The 24060-nt window shown below is 43.6% G+C and overlaps 1 protein-coding gene across 1 annotated transcript in view; it reads right to left on the bottom strand.

Annotated features, from left to right (window-relative positions):
* Nucleotides 1-24060, bottom strand: part of LRCH3 (leucine rich repeats and calponin homology domain containing 3) — a 101587-nt gene that overhangs the window by 67678 nt on the left and 9849 nt on the right. The gene's annotated exons all lie outside the window — the stretch shown is intronic.

Here is a 24060-nt window from a genome sequence, read left to right as displayed (position 1 = left end):
AAAAAAAAATGGCGGACAAAAAAAATGGCGGACAAAAAAAATGGCGGACAGCCTTGCTTGGCGGCCCCCATGAAATGGTCGATCGACCCCAAATGGGGTCCCGACCCACAGGTTGAGAACCACTGACCTAACCTGACTTTGTTTGTCAGAAGGTTGCAAAAGGTGATCATGTGACCCTGGGGGACGCTGCAACCGTCGTAAGTATGAGCCAATTGCCAAGCATCTGAATTTTGATCACGTGGCCCTGGGGAGGCTGCGACGGCCGTGTGAAAAATGATCCTAACTCACTTTTTTTCAGTGCTGTTGTAACTTCAAACGGTCACTAAGTGAACTGTTGTAACTCGAGGACGACCCGTACCGGATACCATCTTGAATGTTAATTACTAGAAGAAATTAAGTAGGTCTGATTTTTCTTTCTTAAAAAACCGTAGAAGAACCAAAGGTTTGGTTCTTTCAATCCAAATGTCGTTTCTCTGTCAACGAAGAGCAGCTTGTGCCGCAGATGGGCAAGATTCCCTATTTGATTTTATGTTTTTATTTATCCTATCTTTTTTTTAAAAAAATCTTGTTGCATTCTTTTGCCTTATGAAGTTGAAACGCTCCAGAAGAATTCCAGTACCCACATAGACACCAAACTATTTCAAGGACACCGTTTGGGAATAAATGTGCCTTTTGCTGGCTTCAATTATAACAAGGCCTGTAAACTCAGGAACAAACTTGCTAACAGGCCATTAAGCGTTGTTTGCAAAAGCCACATTTCTGGAAAATGTATTCAGGCTGCTGTTTGGGGACTACAGATGCATCCCAGATGAGAAACGGTCCAGTCAGGCTTTGGCTAAAGTTTGTTCTAGTGGAGTTTCGCTAAAAGAAAAAGCAAAATATTTTTGCCAAGATAAAAATTCCAGCCTGTTGTGGCATGCTGCAAGGTAATGCTGCAGGACCGGCTGGAAATTATGTTATTGTAAGTGGTCAAGTTTTATTAACTTCTCAGTCTCAATGGAAAATTAGCTTCCAGTTTAGAGTCAGTCTCCCAGGACAAAATGGCTGGCTGGGGGATTCTGGGAGTTGAAGTCCACAAGTCTTGAAGTTGACAAGTCTGTAGATCTCTGCTCTAGAAGACCAAGCTGGCAGGAATAGCCAACACTCCAGAAATTACAGGCTTAGTATACAGGAGGATCTGAACAGACTTGAACACTGGGCGCTATCTAACAAAATGAAATTCAATGGTGAAAAAAGTAAGGGTCTACATTTAGGCAAGAAAAACCAAATGTACAGGTATAGTATAGGGGGTACCTTGCTCAATAGTAGCAACTGTGAGTGGGACCTCGGAGTCCTAGTGGACGATCACTTAAATAGGAGCCAGCCGTGTGCTGCAGCTGCCAAAAAAGCCAACACAGTGCAAGGCTGCATTAACAGACGGATAGAATCAAGATCACGTGAAGTGTTAATACCACTTTACAAGGCCTTGGTAAGGCCACACTTGGAATCCTGCATCCAGTTTTGGTCACCACGATGTAAAGAAGATGTTGAGACTCTAGAAAGAGTACAAAGAAGAGCAACAAAGATGATCAGGGGACTGGAGGCTAAAACATATAAGGAACGGTTGCTGGAATTGGGTATGTCTAACAAAGAGAAGGACGAGGGGGAACATGATAGCAGTGTTCCAGTATCTCAGGGGCTGCCATAAAGAAGAGGGAGTCAAGCTCTTCTCCAAAGCACCTGAAGGCAGGACAAGAAGCAATGGATGGAAACTGATCAAGGAGAGAAGCAACCTAGAACTAAGGAGAAATTTCCTGACAGTGAGAACAATTCACCAGTGGAACTCCATGCCTCCAGAAGCGGTGAATGCTCCAACATTGGAAGTTTTTAAGAAGAGACTGGACAGCCATTTGCCTGAAATGGTCTAGGGTCTCCTGCCTCAGCAGGGGGTTGGACTAGAGGACCTCCAAGGTCCCTTACAACTCTGTTATTCTGTTAACTCTGAGAAGCGAAACGTCTTCAAGGAAAAACAAAGAAAATCTAATTGCTTCTTGAAAAAGCGCCTTAGGGACATCTTGCCCAAGATTTATGTAAAGGAAAGGACATAAGGCCAGCACTAGTTTCATAGAATCATAAAACTTGAGACCACCCAGTCTCCACCTAGAATTATTTCATCCGCCCTCTTTTTCAAGAATCTGAGAATATTTATGGCCCCTATCTTGGACAACGTTTGATTCAATACTAAGTAGGATGCTGTGGGACAGTTGGAGATATTATACTATAGTCAAAAGGTTTATTCAATCATTGTATTCAACTATCTCCCTGAAAATGAGATCTATCCCTTGTGGACATTCATCTAAGGCAGGGCTTTTTAACCTGTTCACCCATTGTACCACTTTTAGGATATGGCAACATCCGAGTACCACCAGTCGCCTAGCAAGGTATCAAAAATTTGATGACCCCAAAAAAAAAAAAAAAGGGGAAAAAAGTGATAAAGTGCAGGTAGTCCTCGACTTACAACAGTTCGCTTAGTGACTGTTCGAAGTTACAATGGCACTGAAAAAAGTGCCCCCCAAGCCACAGCCGAGCAAGACACCTGCCTGCCCGTCCGGCCGCGCTCTTCCTCCTGTCCGAGGTTTCCATTGTTGTGAGCGTTTCTGTTGCGGATTGGCAGTGGGGGTGGGCTGGGGGGGTGTTTGGTTTTTATTCCCCCCTGGTCTGCTGGGTGGTTGCAGCAGGTTTTGGTCCCTTCACATGACCCTGGGACACTGTGACTGTCATAAATATGAATCAGTGGCCAAGCATCTGAATGTAAATCACAAGACCCTGGAGAGGCTGCAACATTCCAGCTGATCGGCGCTTCTTCTGGGCTCAGCAGAAGCTCCAGGATCAGTGCTGCTTTCCAGCTGATTGGTGCTTCTTCAGGGCTCAGCGGAAGCGGCAGGATCAGCGCTGAGCTCCAGCTGGATCCTGGTGCTGATCCTGGCGCTTCCGCTGAGCCCTGACAGCCCTGCAGCTCCAGCCATCTCTCACTCAGGCTTGTGGGGTGCTGCCACTGGTTCAGCTCATTCCCCTCCCCTGCTACCCCTTTTCTAGGATGGTCGCGTACCACCTGCCAGGTGCCAATGTACCACAGGTGGTACCCGTACCACTGGTTGAAAAGCCCTGATCTAAGGCAGTTGCAACTATCGAGATGTAAGCCAAGTGTTAGCTTATTAGCTCCATTCCTTTTCAACGTCTGGCTAAATCCAATAATTCAAGGGTGTGCTGTTTCCGCTGATTGTCAACCCACTCTGGCAGTTTGTGCAATTCCAGCATTACTGGTATGTCAAGGATGTGGTTATTTTGTCTACTTCACAGGTGGGAATGCAAAAAAAAAACAACAAAAAAAAACCACTTAGGGCAGTAGCTTTACTTTGGACCCAACAAAAACTATCAATAAATTATCAGGAAACCAAGCTCTTAAGTTTTGCCTGACACCATCATAAAAGCCACAAATGGCAAATAAACGGGAGAAGTTGAACAGATGTGCATCTATAAACATCCGAGGGGGGAGCAGTTCCAAGTTGCCTTATCCTGGAATGCTCTTTTAAAAAAAAAAAAACTGACAAGTGTCACACCGTGCACCTCTACAGATTTTACCATTCAAAAGGAGCCCATTCTATCCCTGACTTACGACGATTCATTTAGTGACCGTTCAAAATTACAATGGCATCGAAAATAGCGACTTAGGACCATTTTTCACGCTTACGACCGTTGCGCCATCTCCGTGGTCACCTGATCAGAATTCAGATACTTGGCAACTGACTCCTATTTATGACGGTCGCAGTGCCCCGGGGTCATGAGATCCCATTTTGTGAACTTCTGCCAAGCAAACGCAAAGGGGAAGCCAGATTCTGGACAGCCATTTGTCTGAAACGGTACAGGGTTTCCTGCCTGAGCAGGGGGTTGGACTAGATGACCTCCAAGGTCCCTTCCAACATTATTATTATTATTATTATTATTATTATTATTATTATTATTATTATTATTATTACTACTACTACTACTACTACTACTACTACTACTATTACTACTATTATTATTATTATTATTTGAGTTAGAAATATTTTTTAAAAAGCATTCATGCTTTAATTTGTGTGTTTGTGCTTAAGTCTGCTTTAATGACCAGGTATTCCGATCGTGGTCCGATAACATCCTCCATGCAGTGTCTGGATGAGGTTTATACACAGGTCGTCCTTGACTTACGACGACAAGTGAGCCCAACATTTCTGTTAAGTGGGTTTTGTCCCATTTTACCACTTTTTTTTGCCACAGTTGTTAAGCGCATCACTGCAGTTGTTAAGCGAATCATGTGGTCATTAAGTGAACCTGGCTTCCCCTATTAACTTTGCTTGTCAGAATCTGGCTGGAATGGTTACAAACGGTGATCACATGACCACGGGATGGGGCAACCGTCACAAATACACGCCAGTTGCCAAGCGCCCGAATTTTGGTCACGTGACCCTGGGGAGGCTGCGACGGTTGTGTGAACAGCGATCCGAAGTCTCTTTTTTTCAGTGTCGTTGAGACTATGCGAATGGCTATAAATCGAGGACTACCTGTATGTAATCTTAATTTCAACTGCTTAGTATAATCTTTTTTTTAACTTTGTTTTTTTTAAATAATATTTTATTAATTTTCCAATTTTAAATTTGAGTTTTTTAAAAAGCAACCTGGTGACTGGGTTAATCAACAGTTGGATAACAAAATCTTTAGTGCAAATCTCAGGTTACAACATCAAATATTTCTTCTCTTTTTCCCCTTAACATTCACTGTCTCGTATTCAAGCTAGTACGGTTCTAATTATATCAACTCAATAAGAACATCATTATTACATTTATCAATACATGTTTAGCTTATACATATCTTAATTACATTCAATCTTCACGGACCATCCATATCCCGTTATTAATTTTTACCCAATTTTTGATTTCTCATCAATATTCCAATTTAACCTTTGATATGCTAAAGCAGTGTTTCTCAACCTTGTCAATTTTAAGGCATGTGGACTTCAACTCCCAGAATTCCACAGCCAGCATTGCTGGCTGTGGAATTCTGGGAGTTGAAGTCCACATGCCTTAAAATTGTCAAGGTTGAGAAACACTGTGCTAAAGCATATAAGGAACGGCTGCTGGAATTGGGTATGTCTCGTTTAACGAAGAGAAGGACGAGGGGGGACATGATAGCAGTCTTCCAGTATCTCAGGGGTTGCCCCAAAGAAGAGGGAGTCAAGCTCTTCTCCAAAGCGCCTGAAGGCAGGACAAGAAGCAACGGATGGAGAAACTAATCAAGGAGAGAAGCAATCTAGAACTAAGGAGAAACTTCCTGACAGTGAGAACAATTAACCAGTGGAACAACCTGCCTCCAGAAGCGGTGAATGCTCCAACACTGGAAGTTTTTAAGAAGAGACTGGACAGCCATTTGTCCGAAATGGTATAGGGTTGCCTGCCTGAGCAGGGGGTTGGACTAGGTGACCTCCAAGGTCCCTTCCAACATCATAATCATAATCATCATCATTATTATCATTATCATCATCGTCATCATCATCATCATCATCATCATCATCATCATCATCATCATCATCATCATCATCATCATCATCATCATCATCATATTATTATTATTATTATTATTATTATTATTATTATTATTATTATTATTTTCAGACTTTGGGTAACCAAAATTTCCCTTGTCTCACTTCATAACTATATATAATATCCAACTTTTTTTTTTTTTTTTTACTTTTGAACTGCATTGCAAGCTGTCCAGAGTCACTCTCATCAGTGACATGGGCAGGCATAAAAATGTAATAAATAAGTAAACAAATAAATTCTACTCCGTTCCTAACTGGATGCGAAGTGGCCGAGGTGATAACGCCGTTCTTATTCTGCAAATTACATATTCTGGCCCGTTCCCCCCAGGGCCCTGGATTTATAATCCCTCCTCTTGCCCCCTTAACGAATTCCAGCAAAACCTTCTATTAAGCTAGTAAATCAACCGTCATTCCGTTCGGGCTCCCGGCCAAGGAGAGTCCAAAGCAAACTTCTTTTTCAGGAAAAGAGTAAAGAGGGAGCCAAGATGGCTAAAATAAGCTGAACTAAATAAATAAAGGCTGTGATACAGCAGCAGGGTCTGCCTCCTCTGGCTTACAAAACTTGGTATGACTAAATGAAGAATTTTGGGAGGACTAGAACAGCCTCGGCTATTTTTAAGTATTTTACAGATCTCCAAATTGCTTCACCATTTGGAGAAGCAAAGCTCAGAATTTTACTGTAAAGTGAGAAAAATGTGCCTGTGGGGCCCCCCAGCCCAAATGCTGTGTGTGTGTGTGCGCACGTGTGTGTGTGTGTGTGTGTGTCCGTGCTTGCACACGGGACTTAAAATTAGACACTGGGAAGGAATTTTTTAAGAAGTTTTCATGTGTTTGCTTATGTAAGGCTGCACGCAAAATTAATGGAAACAAATGTCAGGGAGGTAAACCTCACCCTTAATGCTTCAAAAGGAAGTCTAGCAAACCTAGTTTAGAACAAGGTTTCTGAATCACAGCAACGGAGTAGGCCATCTTCAACCAATAAAACTCTCATGAGGCTTTAGTCGTACTAGGTTCTTGTTGCTTCCAGAAGCTGCAACACACCAGAGTCGTATAGCCAGTTTGGTGTAGTGGTTAAGATGGTGGCTTAGAAGCCAGGAGACTGCATTCACCTTAGGCACGACAGCCAGCTGGGTGACTCTGGGTCATTCGCCAGGAGACGGTGAGTTCTAGTCCCGCCTTAGGATGAAAGTCGGCTGGGTGACCTTGGGCCAATCACCAAGAGACGGTGAGCTCTAGTCCCGCCTTAGGCATGAAAGCCAGCTGGGAGACTTTGGGCCAATCACCAGGAGACAGTGAGTTCTAGTCCCGCCTTAGCCATGAAAGCTGGCTGGGTGACTTTGGGCCAATCACCAGAAGATGGTGAGTTCTAGTCCCGCCTTAGGCATGAATGTCAGCTGGGTGACTTTGGGCCAATCACCAGGAGACAGTGAGTTCTAGTCCCGCCTTAGCCATGAAAGCTGGCTGGGTGACTTTGGGCCAATCACCAGAAGATGGTGAGTTCTAGTCCCGCCTTAGGCATGAATGTCAGCTGGGTGACTTTGGGCCAATCACCAGGAGATGGTGAGTTCTAGTCCCGCCTTAGGTATGAAAGTTGGCTGGGTGACCTTGGGCCAATCCCCAGGAGACGGTGAGTTCTAGTCCCGCCTTAGGATGAAAGTCGGCTGGGTGACCTTGGGCCAATCCCCAGGAGACGGTGAGCTCTAGTCCCGCCTTAGGTATGAAAGTTGGCTGGGTGACCTTGGGCCAATCACCAGGAGACGGTGAGTTCTAGTCCCGCCTTAGGATGAAAGTCGGCTGGGTGACCTTGGGCCAATCCCCAGGAGACGGTGAGTTCTAGTCCCGCCTTAGGTATGAAAGTCAGCTGGGTGGCTTTGTGCCACTCACCAGAAGACAATGAATTCTAATCCTGCTGCCTGGGTGAGTTTGGGCCAGTCCCTCTCTCTCAGCCCAACGCACCTCAGAAAGTTGATAGTGTTGGGAAGATAGGAGGAGAAGGCAGGAGTTCACCGCTTTCAGTTATTTCTAAAGTAATAAAGGTGGGATAAATAATAATGCACACACCACCATTTTTTCTTTAGTTACACAGATGCACGTCAACGATATTGCATGTGAAGTCAACGATAAAGCATAAATGTTTGAATTCGTATGCCGTTCATCAAAGACATGTGGATTACGCATGAGGAAGAGAAAAGAGCTTTGGTAGATTAAGGCAGGGCAATCTGGAGAACCTAACAAAGGCCACTATTGTGTGGGACCAGCCATTTGAGGAACACTTGCCAAATCCCAGTTTCTTTCCCGTATTAAATAACAAGCGATTAAATCTGTTCACGAGTCGAAGAAGCCCAACGTGGGCACCTGTCACAACAATGACATCATTTGGGGCCTGTTCAAATATTATGATTAAAAAAAGTGGTTTCCATATGGAGAGATCTCTTTTCTTTTCCCCAGAATGTTTGCAAAGGGCCTAACAAAAGCTTCGGTTTCTGTTTTCAATCAACAGCAGTTCAGTTTTGCCCAAATCTTTGGTTGCAGTTAAACACAACCAAGTTTCGTTGAAGAGAACCAACTTCAAGTCACAGGCCTTGGTTGTTGTTTTTTTAAAAAAAGTATTGTCCTAATAAGAAAAGATTCCTATAAGAGCCCAACTGGGTATTTCAAAAGAAGCCTTGAAAAACATTGCTATCCAGATGACTCCAGGACCCCTATAGCCAGTACAGAGAAGCCAGGTCAAGCATCCTTGACTATAACAACCATTTGTTTAGTGACCGTTCAAAGTTACAACAGCACCGGAAAAAAGTGACTTAGGACTGTTCCTCACACTTAGGAGTGTCGTAGCATCTCCACGGTCAGGTGATCAAAATTCTGCCGTGTACCTACGACGGTCGCTGATCATCATCTGTGACCTTCCCAACCAGATTCTGGCAAGCCAAGTCCAGAAGTGGCAAGATGGATTGGCTTAGGGACCCTGTGTTTCACTTAGCCACTGAGTGATTTATTCAACAATCACGATAAGAAAAGATTGTAAAATGAGACACAGCTCGTTTAACAACCACCTTGCTTAGCAATAGAAATTCTGGCTCCAGCTGTCGTTCCAGGTCAAGGACTATGTAGGCCTACTGGACCCCCAACCATTAACAACAACAACAACAATAATAATAATAGTAATAATAATAATAAAGTTGGAAGGGATCTTGGAGGTCATCTAGTCCAACCCTCTGCTCAGGCAGGAAACCCTATACCAGTGGTGGTGAAACTATGGCACAGGTGCCAGAGACGGCTCTCGGAGCCCTCTCTGTGGGCACACGTGCCGTTGCCCCAGCCTCGCCTCCCCCCATGACCCCCTCCTCACCAGCAGCCCCCCTGGAGGAGAGGGGCCCACACGGAGCAGCGCAGCCAAGGACATGGCAGCCAGGCAGCGTAGACAAGACTCTGCCCTCACACCCCATCGTGCACAGTTGATGCTGCGGGGCGCGGGCAGAGGGCATGACTGCCGTAGCGCTGCTGGGCTGCCTGGGTGATCTGCGGCGGGCCCTGGAGGCAGTGAGTGGCCCTGCGGGCAGGCGGGGCGGAGGGTGGGGGGGCAGAGCGGGGGTGGGGCAGGGCGTGGAGCGGGGCCAGTTTTTGGGCACTCGGTCTCCGAAAGGTTCGTCATCACTGCCCTATACCATTTCGGACAAATGGCTGTCCAGTCTCTTCTTCAAAACCTCCAGTGTTGGAGCCTTCACCGTTTCTGGAGGCAGGTGGTTCCACTGGTTAATGGTTCTGACTGTCAGGAAGTTTCTCCTTAGTTCCAGGTTGCTTCTCTCCTTGGTGAGTTTCCACCCGTTGCCCTGAATGTATCGCTGCTGTTTTTGATTTTTAGTTATATGATTCGCAAGCCGTTAGGCCTCCCCCCTCCTCCTTTTTAACTCACAGTTTGTAGCTCTTCCCAGCAAGCTCTGGGCAGTTTAAATGCAATGGGGGTCCAATCAGCAGGGCCTCAGCTACTTTCCTCCCCCCCCCCTCCTTTTTAACTCACAGTTTACAGCTGTGGTCCTGATGTGTTCGTATTAGGAAGGCAAGACATACCGCAAACACACACGCATATACATAGTCACACGTGCCATATTACAACGGAGTTTATTTCAAAAGTGGTAAAAGACGCCCTCAAATTCACTGAGGGAGCCCATGATACAGCTAACCTGGGGGGGGGGGGGAATCCATCCCAAATCCACCATTACTGGGAAATACAGAGGAATATTAAACTGCTTTATATACCATAGCTGAAAGGAGGATACCTTATCCACAGCATGAAGGTTTGTGTAACATTGTACACAAACGTACAGCGGTGTCTTTAGTGACTGCCCTAAGTTTACCACGGCACTGAAAAAAGGGACCCCAAGACCGTTTTTCACACTTAACGACGGTTGCAGCGTCCCCGTGAGCACGTGATCAAAACTCGGACGCTTGGCACAACCGGTTCATATTTACGACGGTTGCAGTGTCCCCCCCCGGGGTCACGTGATCCCCTTGGGTGACCTTCTGACAAGCAAAGTCAACGGGGAAGACAGAGTCACTTCACAGCCGTGTTACCAACTTAACGACTGCAGCGCTTGACTTAACATCGGCGGCAAGAGAAGTCGTAAAATGGGGCAAAGCTCACTTAACAAATGTCTCCATTAACAATAGAAATTTGGGGCGCGGTTCTGGTCGTATGTTGAGGACTACCTGTAGTTAAGTGTTGGGGCTGACACAAAAGAGCCTCAATTGATCTCCACCTTCAGCCACAAAAGCTTCTTAGGAGATTTCTGGCCACTTGTTTGCTTTCAGCCCCACCTACCCCACAGGTTTGCTGGGCTTAAGGGGGGTGGGGGAGAAAGGCACTATCTAGGAAACCCTAGGCTCCTATATGAAAGGAAGGATAGAAATCTAACCAATAATTAAACATCCACTGACAATGGTGAATCACGTGAAGTATTAATAGATCACGTGAAGCGTTAATACCGCTTTACAAGGCCTTGGTAAGGCCACACTTGGAATATTGCATCCAGTTTTGGTCACCACGATGTAAAAAAGATGCTGAGACTCTGGAAAGAGTGCAGAGAAGAGCAACAAAGATGATCAGGGGACTGGAGGCTGAAATATACAAGGAACGGTTGCTGGAATTGGGGATGTCCAGTTTAATGAAGAGAAGGACGAGGGGGGACATGATAGCAGCCTTCCAGTATCTCAGGGGCTGCCCCAAAGAAGAGGGAGTCAAGCTCTTCTCCAAAGCACCTGAAGGCAGGAGAAGAAGCAACGGATGGAAACTCACCAAGGAGAGAAGCAACCTAGAACTGAGGAGAAACTTTCTGACAGTTAGAACAATTAACCAGTGGAACAACCTGCCTCCAGAAGCGGTGAATGCTCCAACACTGGAAGTTTTTAAGAAGAGACTGGACAGCCCTTTGTCTGAAATGGTATAGGGTTTCCTGCCTGAGCAGGGGGTTGGACTAGATGACCTCCAAGGTCCCTTCCAACTTTATTATTACTACTACTAATCCAAAGTGCATTCCAGATAATTAGGGGCCTGCAGACTGAAACCTATGAAGAACGGTTGAAGGAATTGGGTATAGCCAGTCTAGAGAAAAGAAGGACTAGGGGGGACATGGCACCAGTCTTCCAATATCGCAGGTGTTCCCACCAAGAAGAGGGGGGTCAACCGATTCTCCAAAGCACCCAAAGGCAGGACAAAAAGCAACGGATGGAAACTTATCAAGGAGAGAAGCAACCTAGAACTAAGGAGGAATTTCCAGACAGCGAGAACAATTAACCAGTGGAACAACCTGCCTCCAGAAGCGGTGAATATTCCATCACAGTGGATGAATCAGTGGATTAATTGTGGGTGCTCCATCACAGGAAGTTTTTAAGAAGAGACTGAAACAAACATTTGTTGGTAATGGTACAGGGTCTCCTTCTGGAGCAGGGGGTTGGACTAGAAGACCTCCAAGGTCCCTTCCAACTTTGATATTCTATGTTCTAATAAAACACTTAGGGGAACTCTGAGTCCAGGATTTGTTTGTGAAAATGCTTGTCTCTAAATATCAAAGGAACAGAAGGGCTTCAATCCATATCAGCCATTTTATCCCCCAACATTATACGCCGGCTCCATACAGGGCGATTGGGTGACCTGTAAGGTCAGCAAATTGCCTTATTTTATTGTAGACTCTATTTGACTGCCTTATTTTACTGTAGACTCTGCGTAATGTCTTCCAAAGAATGGGAAGTATTGACAAGAAGGGTCAAGAGGCCTGGGATCTAATGGTCTTCTAAGGACTTCGCTCGTTCCTGCTGACATAATCTTTTATAGAATAGGTTCCATTATAGTTTATTTCTCCTGCCTTCTTCCCTCATCAGGCCAGCTTTCAATAAGACAATTAACAGACTTCCAGAAGAGAAATGGAACGGGGCCAACTTACTATTATAGCCCAGGCAAAATAAATCAATATTCTGACACGAGTTAAATAGACCAGACAAGCCGTCCAGGAAACAGGTCCAAGCAATCAGCCACTGCTAACAAAAACTCATATTCAGACAGCTAAATTGCAAAGATCATCTTCAAGGAGCGACGCAAAAAAACTACGACTGGTTAAATAATTGCCGTCATCTTGTATTGATTTTAAAACTCCCATTTCGTATTAAAATGTCATAAATCAAAAGCGTGGCTTTGCTGAAATCAATAGAGTGTGGAAGTCTATTTTGATAATAAGCCGTTGTTAACAATAAACGGAACCGTCAAATACGTCAACATAAAAGGGATTAGTTTAAAAGGCTCTGGATTGGGAAGTGAGGCAAGGAACAATTCATTTCCAAATTTTGCAGTGGTAATGTGTGCAACTTAATCATTTCCAAAAAAAGAAAGAAAAAAGAAAAAAAGAATTAAACTTTAAATACAGTCTTCTTATATATGAACCAACCCAAAGTCTAAGCCTGTGGTGGCCAGCGAACCCCTGGCACGCGTGCCATAGGTGGCACACAGAGCCCTCTCTTGTTGCCCCAGTCCTAGGCCTTTAGCTGGATTTTATAAAACCTTTTCACTTTAGGCCTTCGCTGCCGTGTGCAAAAAAAAAAAAAAGGTTCAATCAATCAATTTCAACTTCTCAGGGGAAAAAAAAAGATCTCGCAAAGTTGGAATTGATTGATTGAACTTTTTAGTCCCACCCAGTCTGCCGTTATCACCGAAGCCACGCCTACCCAGTGGGCCACGCCTACCCAGTGGGCCACGCCTACCCGGCATCCGACAATACATAAGTGGGTTTTGGGTTGCAGTTTGGGCACTCGGTCTCTAAAAGGTTCGCCATCACTGGTCTAAGCCATAGATTAAGGCACTGCTTCTCAACCTTGCCCACTTTAAGATGTGTGGACTTCAACTCCCAGAATTCCCCAGCCAACCATGGGGAATTCTGGGAGTTGAAGTCCACACATCTTAAAGTGATCACGGTTGACAAATAATGCATCAATTGACATCTTTCTTCTTGTGTCCTTGCGAGGAGAAGCTGGAATTGGGGATGTCTAGTTTAACGAAGAGAAGGATCAGGGGGGACATGATAGCAGTCTTCCAATATCTCAGGGGCTGCCCCAAAGAAGAGGGAGTCAAGCTCTTCTCCAAAGCGCCTGAAGGCAGGACAAGAAGCAACGGGTGGAAACTCATCAAGGAGAGAAGCAACCTAGAACTAAGGAGAAACTTCCTGACAGTTAGGACAATTAACCAGTGGAACCACCTGCCTCCAGAAGCGGTGAATGCTCCAACCCTGGAAGTTTTTAAGAAGAGACTGGACAGCCATTTGTCTGAAATGGTATAGGGTTTCCTGCCTGAGCAGGGGGTTGGACTAGATGACCTCCAAGGTCCCTTCCAACTTTATTATTATTATTATAAAAATGTTATTCTCACCTAGAGAATTTGCTTTGCTCTTAGCAACCAAGACCAACTCAAAGTTGTTGTCATTCATTCAATCATTCATTGATTCACTGATTGATTGATTGATTGATTGATTGATTGATTGATTAATTTCTATAGCTGCCCAACTCAATCAAGTGACTCTGATCCAAGTGTTAAGGATTTTCTAACTTTATTTACCTACTGTGGCTATTATTTGATTCACTCATTCATTTATTCATTTCAGTTTATAATGGTTACCTATCAGTCAACCAAATTCCGAGCAGACCAAACACTTAAACAAAACAGAGATACATGTTATTAAAAAAAAAAAAAAAAAACAACCTTGGAGGGAGGGGACATAACAGTGTGCGAATTTGTATCTCCCACCTCCCCATAGGGCAGGGATCGAAATTCCCTTCACATAAACATTAATGCAGTGGCAGCCCGTGGAACATCCTGGCTTGATGCCCACGGAATCTCAGTTTAGCTTTAGTTACACAGTATTATTCGCTGCTTTAAACTTTAGATTGGAACATCATTTATCCTTCTGCCTTATATGGACAAGCGTTAATTCCCAAACTGCTGTAAGCTGCATTGAATGTTTTAGCAGAAAAAGCATTTCAAAGTGTTGGGTTTTTTTTTATAAACAGAAGCTCTCTCTTTTATCATATTTTAGCCAAATATCAGAAGCTTGTATTCAAGTGCAGAATAACAAGGTTCTTGTGTGAATTGGGGGCCAATTCAGACAAGCCACAATTGCAATTTTCTGTACCTAATATACATTTTGCCGTTCACAAGAACTAAGGAGAAACTTCCTGACAGTGAGAACAATTAACCAGTGGAACAACCTGCCTCCAGACGCTATGAATGCTCCAACACTGGAAGTTTTTAAGAAGAGACTGGACAGCCATTTGTCCGAAATGGTATAGGGTTTCCTGCCTGAGCAGGGGGTTGGACTAGATGATCTCCAAGGTCCCTTCCAACTTTACTATTATTATTATTATTAACAATGGGGAATAGGGAATGTTGTTCTTTTGATTTGTGACATGGCGCCTGACAGAGGCAGGAAAACAAGAGATTCTTTTAAATGGGTGTTTGTTTTTTTAGAAAAATAATAGCCAAGCAAGATTTCCTTGTAATCCGAAGATGTTTGTAGTTTTTTTTCTACATTTCTAGAAATGATCTTGATTATTTAGTTTTCTAAATCTTATTTTCGCATCTTCTGTAGGTAGTCCTCGACTTACGATCACAATTGAGTCATAAATTTCCCCTGCTAAGCAAGACAGTGGTTAAATGAGTTTTGCCTCATTTTATGACCTTGCTTGCCACAGCTGTCAAGGGAATCCCCACAGCTGTTAATTTAGTAACGGGGATGTTGTGTGAACCTAGCTCCTCTTTGACTTTGCTTGTCAGGAGGTCACAAAAAGGGATCACATGCTGCAACCGTCATAAATATGTCAGTTACCAAGCATCTGAATTTTGGTCACGTGACCAGGGGGATGCTGCAACAGACGTAAGGGTGAAAAATGGTCATAAGTCATTTTTTTCAACCTGTACGATGGATGGATGGATGGATGGATGGATAGATAATAGATTGATGATATATTTAGATGATAGATAGATAGATAGATAGATAGATAGATAGATAGATAGATAGATAGATAGATAGATAGATAGATAGATAGGCAGGCAGGCAGGCAGGCAGGCAGGCAGGCAGGCAGGCAGGCAGGCAGGCATTGTCCTAGTGGACAATCACTTAAATAGGAGCCAGCCGTGTGCTGCAGCTGCCAAAAAAGCCAACACAGTGCTGGGCTGCATTAACAGAGGGATAGAATCAAGATCACGTGAAGTATTAATACCACTTTACAAGGCCTTGGTAAGGCCACACTTGGAATACTGCATCCAGTTTTGGTCACCATGATGTAAAAAAGATGCTGAGACTCTAGAAAGAGTACAGAGAAGAGCAACAAAGATGATTAGGGGACTGGAGGCTAAAACATATAAGGAATGGTTGCTGGAACTGGGTATGTCTAGTTTAATGAAGAGAAGGACGAGGGGGGACATGATAGCAGTGTTCCAATATCTCAGGGGCTGCCCCAAAGAAGAGGGAGTCAAGCTATTCTCCAAGGCGCCCGAAGGCCAGACAAGAAGCAATGGGTGGAAACTGATCAAGGAGAGAAGCAACCTAGAACTAAGGAGAAACTTCCTGACAGTGAGAACAATTAACCAGTGGAACAACCTGCCTCCAGAAGCAGTGAATGCTCCAACACTGGAAGTTTTTAAGAAGAGACTGGACAGCCGTTTGTCTGAAATGGTTTAGGGTTCTTGCCTGGGCAGGGGGTTGGACTCGATGACCTCCAAGGTCCCTTCCAACTTTATTATTATTATTATTATTATTATTATTATTATTATTATTATTATTATTATTATTATTAGATAGATAGATAGATAGATAGATAGATAGATAGATAGATAGATAGATAGATAGATAGATAGATAGATAGATAGATAGATAGATAGATAAAGACAGGCAGGCATGGATGGATGGATGGATGGACAAACCCCACTGAAATTCATTGCATAGCCACATTTGAAGAGAATCCTTCTGGCTGAAAACTAACACACTCATGGGCATGCCCAGGGAAAATGTGAGATAATTACAGATTTAAGGAAGGTACGATGCAGAAACAGATAACATTTGTGTTTTCATATTCAAAACAAAAAAGGCATGATTGTGCAAAGATAGCAAAAAATCAGGAAGAGTCTGGCAATACCTTGTCCAACAGACCTTATCCAAAGGCACGCCCTCCCTTTCAGGAAATGGCAGTTCACCATTCTGATTTTGGGCTAACGCAGATCTCTTGCCACCTATGCAAAGAGACCTGGCTGGTTTATGATACTGTCACAAGTGAGCTTTAAAGCCTGTAATCTCTCCGGCAGCATTAGCTTCATTGCTGTAGTCCAATGAGGCATGTAACACCGGGGGGGGGGGGGGGGGGGAGAGAGAGAGAAAAAGAAAGCCGCAAATACGATACACCTTCTTTTCCTGTTTTGCCCACATATTTTCTGCCTGGCTTTAGAAAATTTTTTGAACAGGTTTTCTTTCAAACTACCAGTTGGCTCAACCCACAGATGTAAGGAAATTCAAGATCATCTAGGAATCAAAAGAAAAATTATGTTGAAAACAGACAAGAGAAAGCGATGTTGCAAACTTCCAATTCCAGGCTCTTGCAGAGAGCCTGCATTACCAATTTGGTAATCTATACAGGTAGTCCTCGACTTAGGACAGGGGTAGGCAACCTTGGCTCTTTTATGACTCGTGGACTTCAACTCCCAGAATTCCTGAGCCAGCATGGGGGAACTATGGCTCCCTTGATGACTCTTGGACTTCAACTCCCAGAATTCCTGAGCCAGCGTGGGGGAACTATGGCCCTCCTCATGACTCGTGGACTTCAACTCCCAGAATTCCTCAGCCAGCATGGCTCAGCTTGGAAACCTCTCCCTTTCCCGTCAGCATGGCTGGCTCAGGAATTCTGGGAGTTGAAGTCCACCAGTCATACAAGAGCCAAGAATTGCCTACCCCTGACTTAGGATCACAACTCAGCAAGGCCGTTGTTAAGTGAGTTTTGACCCATTTCACGGCCTTTCTTGCCACAATTGTTAAGTGAATCACTGCAGTTGTTAAGTGAATCTAGCTTCTCCACGGACTTTGCTTGTCGGAAGGTCGCAAAAAGGGATCACATGATCCTCTCCGGGGAAACTGCGACCATCATAAATACGAGCCGGTTGCCAAGTATCTGAATTTTGATCACGTGACCACGGGGAGGCGGCAACGGCCGTTAAGGGCGAAAACTGGTCGTAAGTCACTTTTTCAGTGCTGTTATACCTTCAAACGGTCACTAAATAAATGGTTGAGAACTATCTACCCCAAATGCTTAAATGACAGGAGATGCTGTTAACGAAAAAAAATTCTTAGTTATGCTTTCCATTCCTTAAAAAAAAAAAAAGATAATTCAGGCACAGAGAAGACAAACCCCATAAAAGGTTCAGGAAAGGAGGAGATTTAAAAGGGGGGGCGGGAATGTATAATCAGCAACTCTTTGAAAAACAAATGCTCTTTACAAAGACAACAAGCAGTTCCTTTGTACCATATAATTTACTTAATAATAATAATAATAATAATAATAATAATAATGATAAAGTTGGAAGGGACCTTGGAGGTCATCTAGTTCAACCCCCTGCTCAGGCAGGAAACCCTACACCATTTTGGACAAATGGCTGTCCAGTCTCTTCTTAAAAACTTCCAGTGTTGGAGCATTCACCGCTTCTGGTGGCAGGTTGTTCCACTGGTTAATTGTTCTCACTGTCAGGAAGTTTCTCCTTAGTTCTAGATTGCTTCTCTCCTTGGTTATTTTCCACCCGTTGCTTCTTGCTCTCCCTTCAGGCGCTTTGGAAAATAGCTTGACTCCCTCTTCTTTGGGGCAGCCCGTGAGATACTGGAACACTGCTATCATGTCCCCCCTCGTCCTTCTCTTTGTTAAACTAGACTTGGACTTCAGTAAGGCATCTGATAAAGTAGACCACAACCTATTACTTGATAAGATAGAAAAATGCGGGTTAGACAGCATCACCACGAGATGGATCCGTAGCTGGCTGACCGGCTGTACTCAGCGTGTGGTCCTCAGTGGAACCGCATCTACATGGAGGGAAGTGTGTAGTGGAAGTGTTTTGGGCCCAGTGCTCTTCAACATCTTCATCAACGATTTGGACGAGGGGGGATAGATGGGAAACTCATCAAATTTGCTGATGACACCAAGCTGGCAGGAATAGCCAAAACTCCAGAAGTTACAGGCTTAGGATACAGGAGGATCTGGACAGACTTGAACACTGGGCGCTATCTAACAAAATGAAATTCAGTGGTGAAAAAAACAAGGTTCTACATTTAGGCAAGAAAAACCAAACACACAGCTATAGTATAGAACAGTGTTTCTCAACCTTGACAATTTTAAGGCATGTGGACTTCAACTCCCAGAATTCCACAGCCAGCATAGCTGGCTGTGGAATTCTGGGAGTTGAAGTCCACATGCCTTAAAATTGTCAAGGTTGAGAAACACTGGTATAGAAGCAACGGATGGAAACTAACCAAAGAGAGAAGCAACCTAGAACTAAGGAGAAATGTCCTGACAGTGAGAACAATTAATCAGTGGAACGACCTGCCTCCAGAAGTTGTGAATATAAGCATTGGATTACATAAAAATAGAGTAGGATTTCATTAAAGCATCCGGCCTGTTTTAAGGACCCTCAGTTTTAACCTCAGGAAGAAGCATCAAAATTGGAAAACATACATATGAACATTAGGCTCTTGTGCCTAAGGCAGGACTGGAACTCGCAGTCTGCCAGATTGCAGAGCAACCTCTGCAGGCATTTCTAACCAAGCCATCTCACATGCCAGCCAGCCAGCTGTGACCGCCCCGACAGGCAGGAAGTTCCTCTCAACAACTCAAGAAAGATTATTGCAAGAAACCGGAAAGCTGAGTGCACACACCTTGAAGAAATTGCAGTGTGGAAAAAAACAGCAGTGAACGTTAAGGGAAATCTGGTTTTACTGTGACTGCGAAGGGAAAAGACGGGGTAATTACAAAATTATGGGAGTTTTAACTACTTTACCACAGTTCTACACCGCCCATTTCACCCGAGTGACCGGGTTACTTGGCAATATCTTGGATAATGGCAAATATTAGCATCTGCATTTTAAATGTGAAACTGTAGGTTTGCATTTATTTGAAGGTAGGTACCTGCAACTGAACGGGATCTTTTGTTCAAACTGTCAATCATGTCAATATTTTATGTATTATAGCCATGGATAGATTAAACCTTCAAGAATGCAATATTAACCTTTACTATTGACACAGCAGTCCCACAATTAGTACAAATTCTGAGCTAAAATTACTGGTATTAAAGCCATGTTTACCACTCCTGGGAAGGGTAAAAAATTATCTTCCAATGAATCTGATCTGGCAGCAACTCTGCTGTTCGCCCTTCTTCAGCTTTAGAAATTTGCAAATGTTGTGAATGTGGGCATTGGACGCAAAATTACTTCACCATCGGAAATGTAAACTGTCACTGTCCAAGGTAGTCACTTAACGAGACTACCTTTATTTAGCTTGAACCAAGCAAGGGAATGCTATTATAGAAAATTAGATTATCTGTTTTATATTAAACATTTCGTATTTAGACAGCCCTGCTTTTACTTTATTACAGGTTTTGCAAGGTGAATGGACTCAATTACAGTGTTGTTGTTGTTAGTTGCAAAGTCGTGTCCGACCCATGGACAACGTTCCTCCAGGCCTTCCTGTCCTCTACCATCTTCTGGGGTCCATTGAAGCTCCCGCCTCCTGCTTCAGGGACTCTATCCAGCCACCTCCTTCTCTGTTGTCCCCTTCTTCTCTTGCCCTCCATCTTTCCCAGCATGAGGCCCTTCTCCAGGGAGTCCTTCCTTCTCGTTAGGTGGCCAAAGTACTTGAGTTTCAACTTCAGGATCTGGCCTTCTAAAGAGCAGTCGGGGTTGATCTCCTCCAGGACTGACCGGTTTGATCGCCTTGCAGTCCAGGGGACTCGTGGGAGTCTTCTCCAGCACCATCGTTCAAAGGCCTCCATTCTTTGGCGCTCAGCCTTTCTTATGGTCCAACTTTCACAGCCGTGCATTGCAACTGGGAAGACCATGGCCTTGACTATGCACCCTTTTGTTGGCAGGGTGATGAGCACATATGGTTGCAAATCACAAGGTTAAGAACAGATTGTCATGGACAATATCTATGAGAGTGGAGGAGCTGACCCCAACGTGATGGCACATAATCAAGCATATATTATATTACAGGTAGTCCTCAACTTAAAACCTTTTGTTTGGTGACCATTTTGACTTACAATGGCACTGGGGAAAAATGATTTATGACTGTTTTTCGTACTTATGACCAATGTAGCATCCCCATGGAGAAGGGATCAAAATCCAGATGTTTGGCAACTGGCATCTATTTATGATGGTTGCAGGGTCTCGGGTCATGATGCTCTGAGAAGCAAAGTCATCGGGGAAGTCCGATTCACTTAAGATTCACCTGTATGGGGTTTATAGCATCTGGTGTTTATGTTCTCGTTTCGCTCAGTAACCAATACGTTCCCCGGGACATTAGCCGCAACTACGATTGTCAAACCCGGAGATCAAATTTTCACTCCCCTATGAATCCTCACTCACCTGTAAAGGTGAATGAAGAAGCAATCAAATCTTTCATTCCAGAGGCAGAGGGGGACTGCAAATTAAACAAGACCTGCAAAGATACAGGCAGGGCCGCGATTTCCAACCTTTTCCAGGGAAAAAGCTGACTTTTTAGTTGCTTTATTACACACTTTAACATTACACGTAGTCGGAGATGCAAGAAAGAGACTGGAACATATAAACATATGTGGTGGGATTGTGATAGAGCACAAAAGATATGGGACATGGTGTTTAGGGAAATTAGAGAACTTTTGAAAGTAAATTTAGATATGTCACCGAGGATCGCATTACTGTTACTGGTGGAAAAAGAAGAAGATATAAATGAAGCGAAAAAGGAATTGATTGTAAATTTGATAATGGCAGTTAGATTAGTGATGGTTAAATACTGGAGACGGAATTGGGATACTCAAAGAAATGAGTGGTATAATGAAATATGGAATATGGCAATAAATGATAAATTAACAACAGAAATTAAATTTTAAAAAGGGAGGATTACAGTAAATAATTACAATGAAATATGGGATGATTTTATAAAACGGTCTTGGTGGAAGGCAAAGGGAATAAACCTGCTCAAGAATATAGGCTGTTTTGGAGGGGAGAAAGGCACAATTGAAATATATTGTCTATTGTTAGTTGTTATATGAGAATATAAGTAATAAAAATGGTCTCCAGGGGTATGGGTGCACTGTAGTATTTGTATTTTTTTATATATTGTTTTTTATTTAGATTTATATGTGTTAGGTTTGTATTATTTGTATCTGAATAAAATAAAATTTAAAAAACAAACATTACACATAGTCCTCAACTTATAACAATTTGTTTAGTGACCGTTCGAAGTTACAACCGCACAGAAAAAAGGTGACTTGTAACTGTTTTTCACCTGGTCACATGATCCAAGATCTGAATGCTTGGCAACTGGCTCATATTTACAACGGTCACAACGTCCCCCGGGGTCATCTGACCCCCTTTGGCGGCCTTCTGACAAGCAAAGTCAATGGGGACGCCAGATTCACTTAACAATCGTGATACTAATTTAATAATTGCAGTGATTCACTTAACAACTGTAGCAAGAAAGTGGTAAAATGGGGCAAAACTTAACAATAGTCTCGCTTAGCAGCAACGTTGGGCTTAATTGTCGTCATAAGTCAAGGACCACCTGCATACCGCAATGCTAAGTGTCCCCTACGTCAACCACGCAACCCATTCTTGCAAATTACAACGGACAGGGGTTTGTAGGCAACAAAAGTGTGGTTTAGGCAGGGAACGCATGTAGTTCAGGACAGCTCAGCCTGTCCATCCCTATTTAAAAGATGATTTTGCAACCTGGAAAAAGAGTCATTTATCTTTTAATTACCCAGAAGGGAAAACAAAAGATTAAGCTTTCTGGAATGTCTAAGAGAGAACTTGGGCCAAGTAGGCATCCTTCCAATGTATTTGTTTATTTATACAATGCTTTGTCCGTCTTAATCCCAAGGGATTCTCGGTGGTGTATAAGTCTAAACTACATGTTCACGCAACATTTCATTATGTGATTGTTAGTGTTGGCTACTCCTGCTGTTCTAATCTTGTTTGTGTACGGGAGGACTGTAAGGTGCTCCAGGTTGCTCGATGACTGGAGCAGTGTGGCAGCCTAGTAAAATAAACAAAATAAAATTAACGCAAAATGTAATCAAAGAAACCACTAAGGCCCTAGTCATCTTTGAAGGCCAGGAGAACAGGAGCCATCCTGTATTCCGTCATATCCCTGAGATAGGAAGGAACCATTAGCGGGCACCGATGACCCTCCATGGGGGGGGGCAAAAGTTACCCCGGAAAGGTGACCTCTTATAGAAGAGCAGACTGAGCTGAAGGCGAAGTTAAACATGTCATCAGTTTGGAGTCATTGCGTTGTCACAAGAGACCCAAGTCCAATCCACTCATGAATTCCATTGACCCTTGTTGTTGTTGTTGTTAGTTGTGAAGTCGTGTCCAACCCATCGCGACCCCATGGACAACGTCCCTCCAGGCCTTCCTGTCCTCTACCATTTTCTGGAGTCCATTGAAGCTCACGCCTCCTGCTTCATGGACTCCAACCAGCCACCTCCTTCTCTGTCGTCCCCTTCTTCTCTTGCCCTCCATCTTTCCCAGCATCAGGCTCTTCTCCAGTGAGTCCTTCCTTCTCATTAGGTGGCCAAAGTACTTGAGTTTCCACTTCAGGATCTGGCCTTCTAAAGAGCAGTTGGAGTTGACCTCCTCTAGGACTGACCGGTTTGATCGCCTTGCAGTCCAGGGGACTCTCAGGAATCTTCTCCAGCACCTTAGTTCAAAGGCCTCCATTCTTTGGCGCTCAGCACCACATTCAAGGGCAGCCGAATCTATAGTGAATTATAGTCAATCCAACGCCCGGAAAACATAAAAATGACCATCCCGTTATGCCAGAATTCAGGAGACTTCTGATTTCTATAAAATGCAAATTTCTCTGACCATTAACTGGGAAAAAGCTAGACTATAAATGTAATCAACAACAGATGCCTACACAGACTCCATTCCTAAACATACACAGCAAATAAAATTATATATACTCGCCCAGACTGCTTTATTCTGAATTTTAGGAAAGAGTTTTAGACGGTGGGACTTTTTATGGGATGGAGTTGTCCTGATTAACAGGGCTTCAAAAATGGACATGTCCAAATAAGGAAGCGCTCTAATGAAGCCCTTCATCACCTCCTCCAAAATCTAATTCAACCTGTTTTTAATGGAATGATATTTAAGATCGGAAAACAGAGATAGGTTTAAAGCCGAAGCGGAAAATAAAGAAGAAATCCTCAATTTAACTAAAGATCTATTAACTTCCTGCAGTGTTGTTATGACTTCTACGGTGAAAGATAGCTTTATTTATGCATCCAAACTGTTGTGGTTACTAGTGGTAACCATGAGGTGAAGGGAATGTGACTTCAAGTTTATTTTATAGCTACTCGTAATGCACACACGTACACATCATTTTATGGCTCTTCGGCTTCAAATCCCAGCGAGCACAATATGTTTAGATTTAGGACCAAATGTATCTTTCTAAATAGGGTCTTATTTTTCTTGTGAATTTGCATACCCCCATCTTTCCTGCCTCTTAGCAGAAGCATAGAATAGACACTAGTAGAGGAAGAATAACTATGATTAATTGCCTGTGATGAGAAATCAATACACAATGCCAACCTACCATACATATAAGGGATGGAAACTAATCAAGGAGAGAAGCAACCTAGAACTAAGGAGAAACTTCCTGACAGTGAGGACAGTCAACCA

The sequence above is a fragment of the Protobothrops mucrosquamatus genome, unplaced genomic scaffold (assembly GCF_001527695.2).
Source record: "Protobothrops mucrosquamatus isolate PMUCROS unplaced genomic scaffold, P.Mucros_1.0 scaffold1708, whole genome shotgun sequence".
In the NCBI taxonomy this organism is placed as follows: Eukaryota; Metazoa; Chordata; class Lepidosauria; order Squamata; family Viperidae; genus Protobothrops; species Protobothrops mucrosquamatus.
This window is presented reverse-complemented; position numbering and strand designations above follow the sequence as displayed.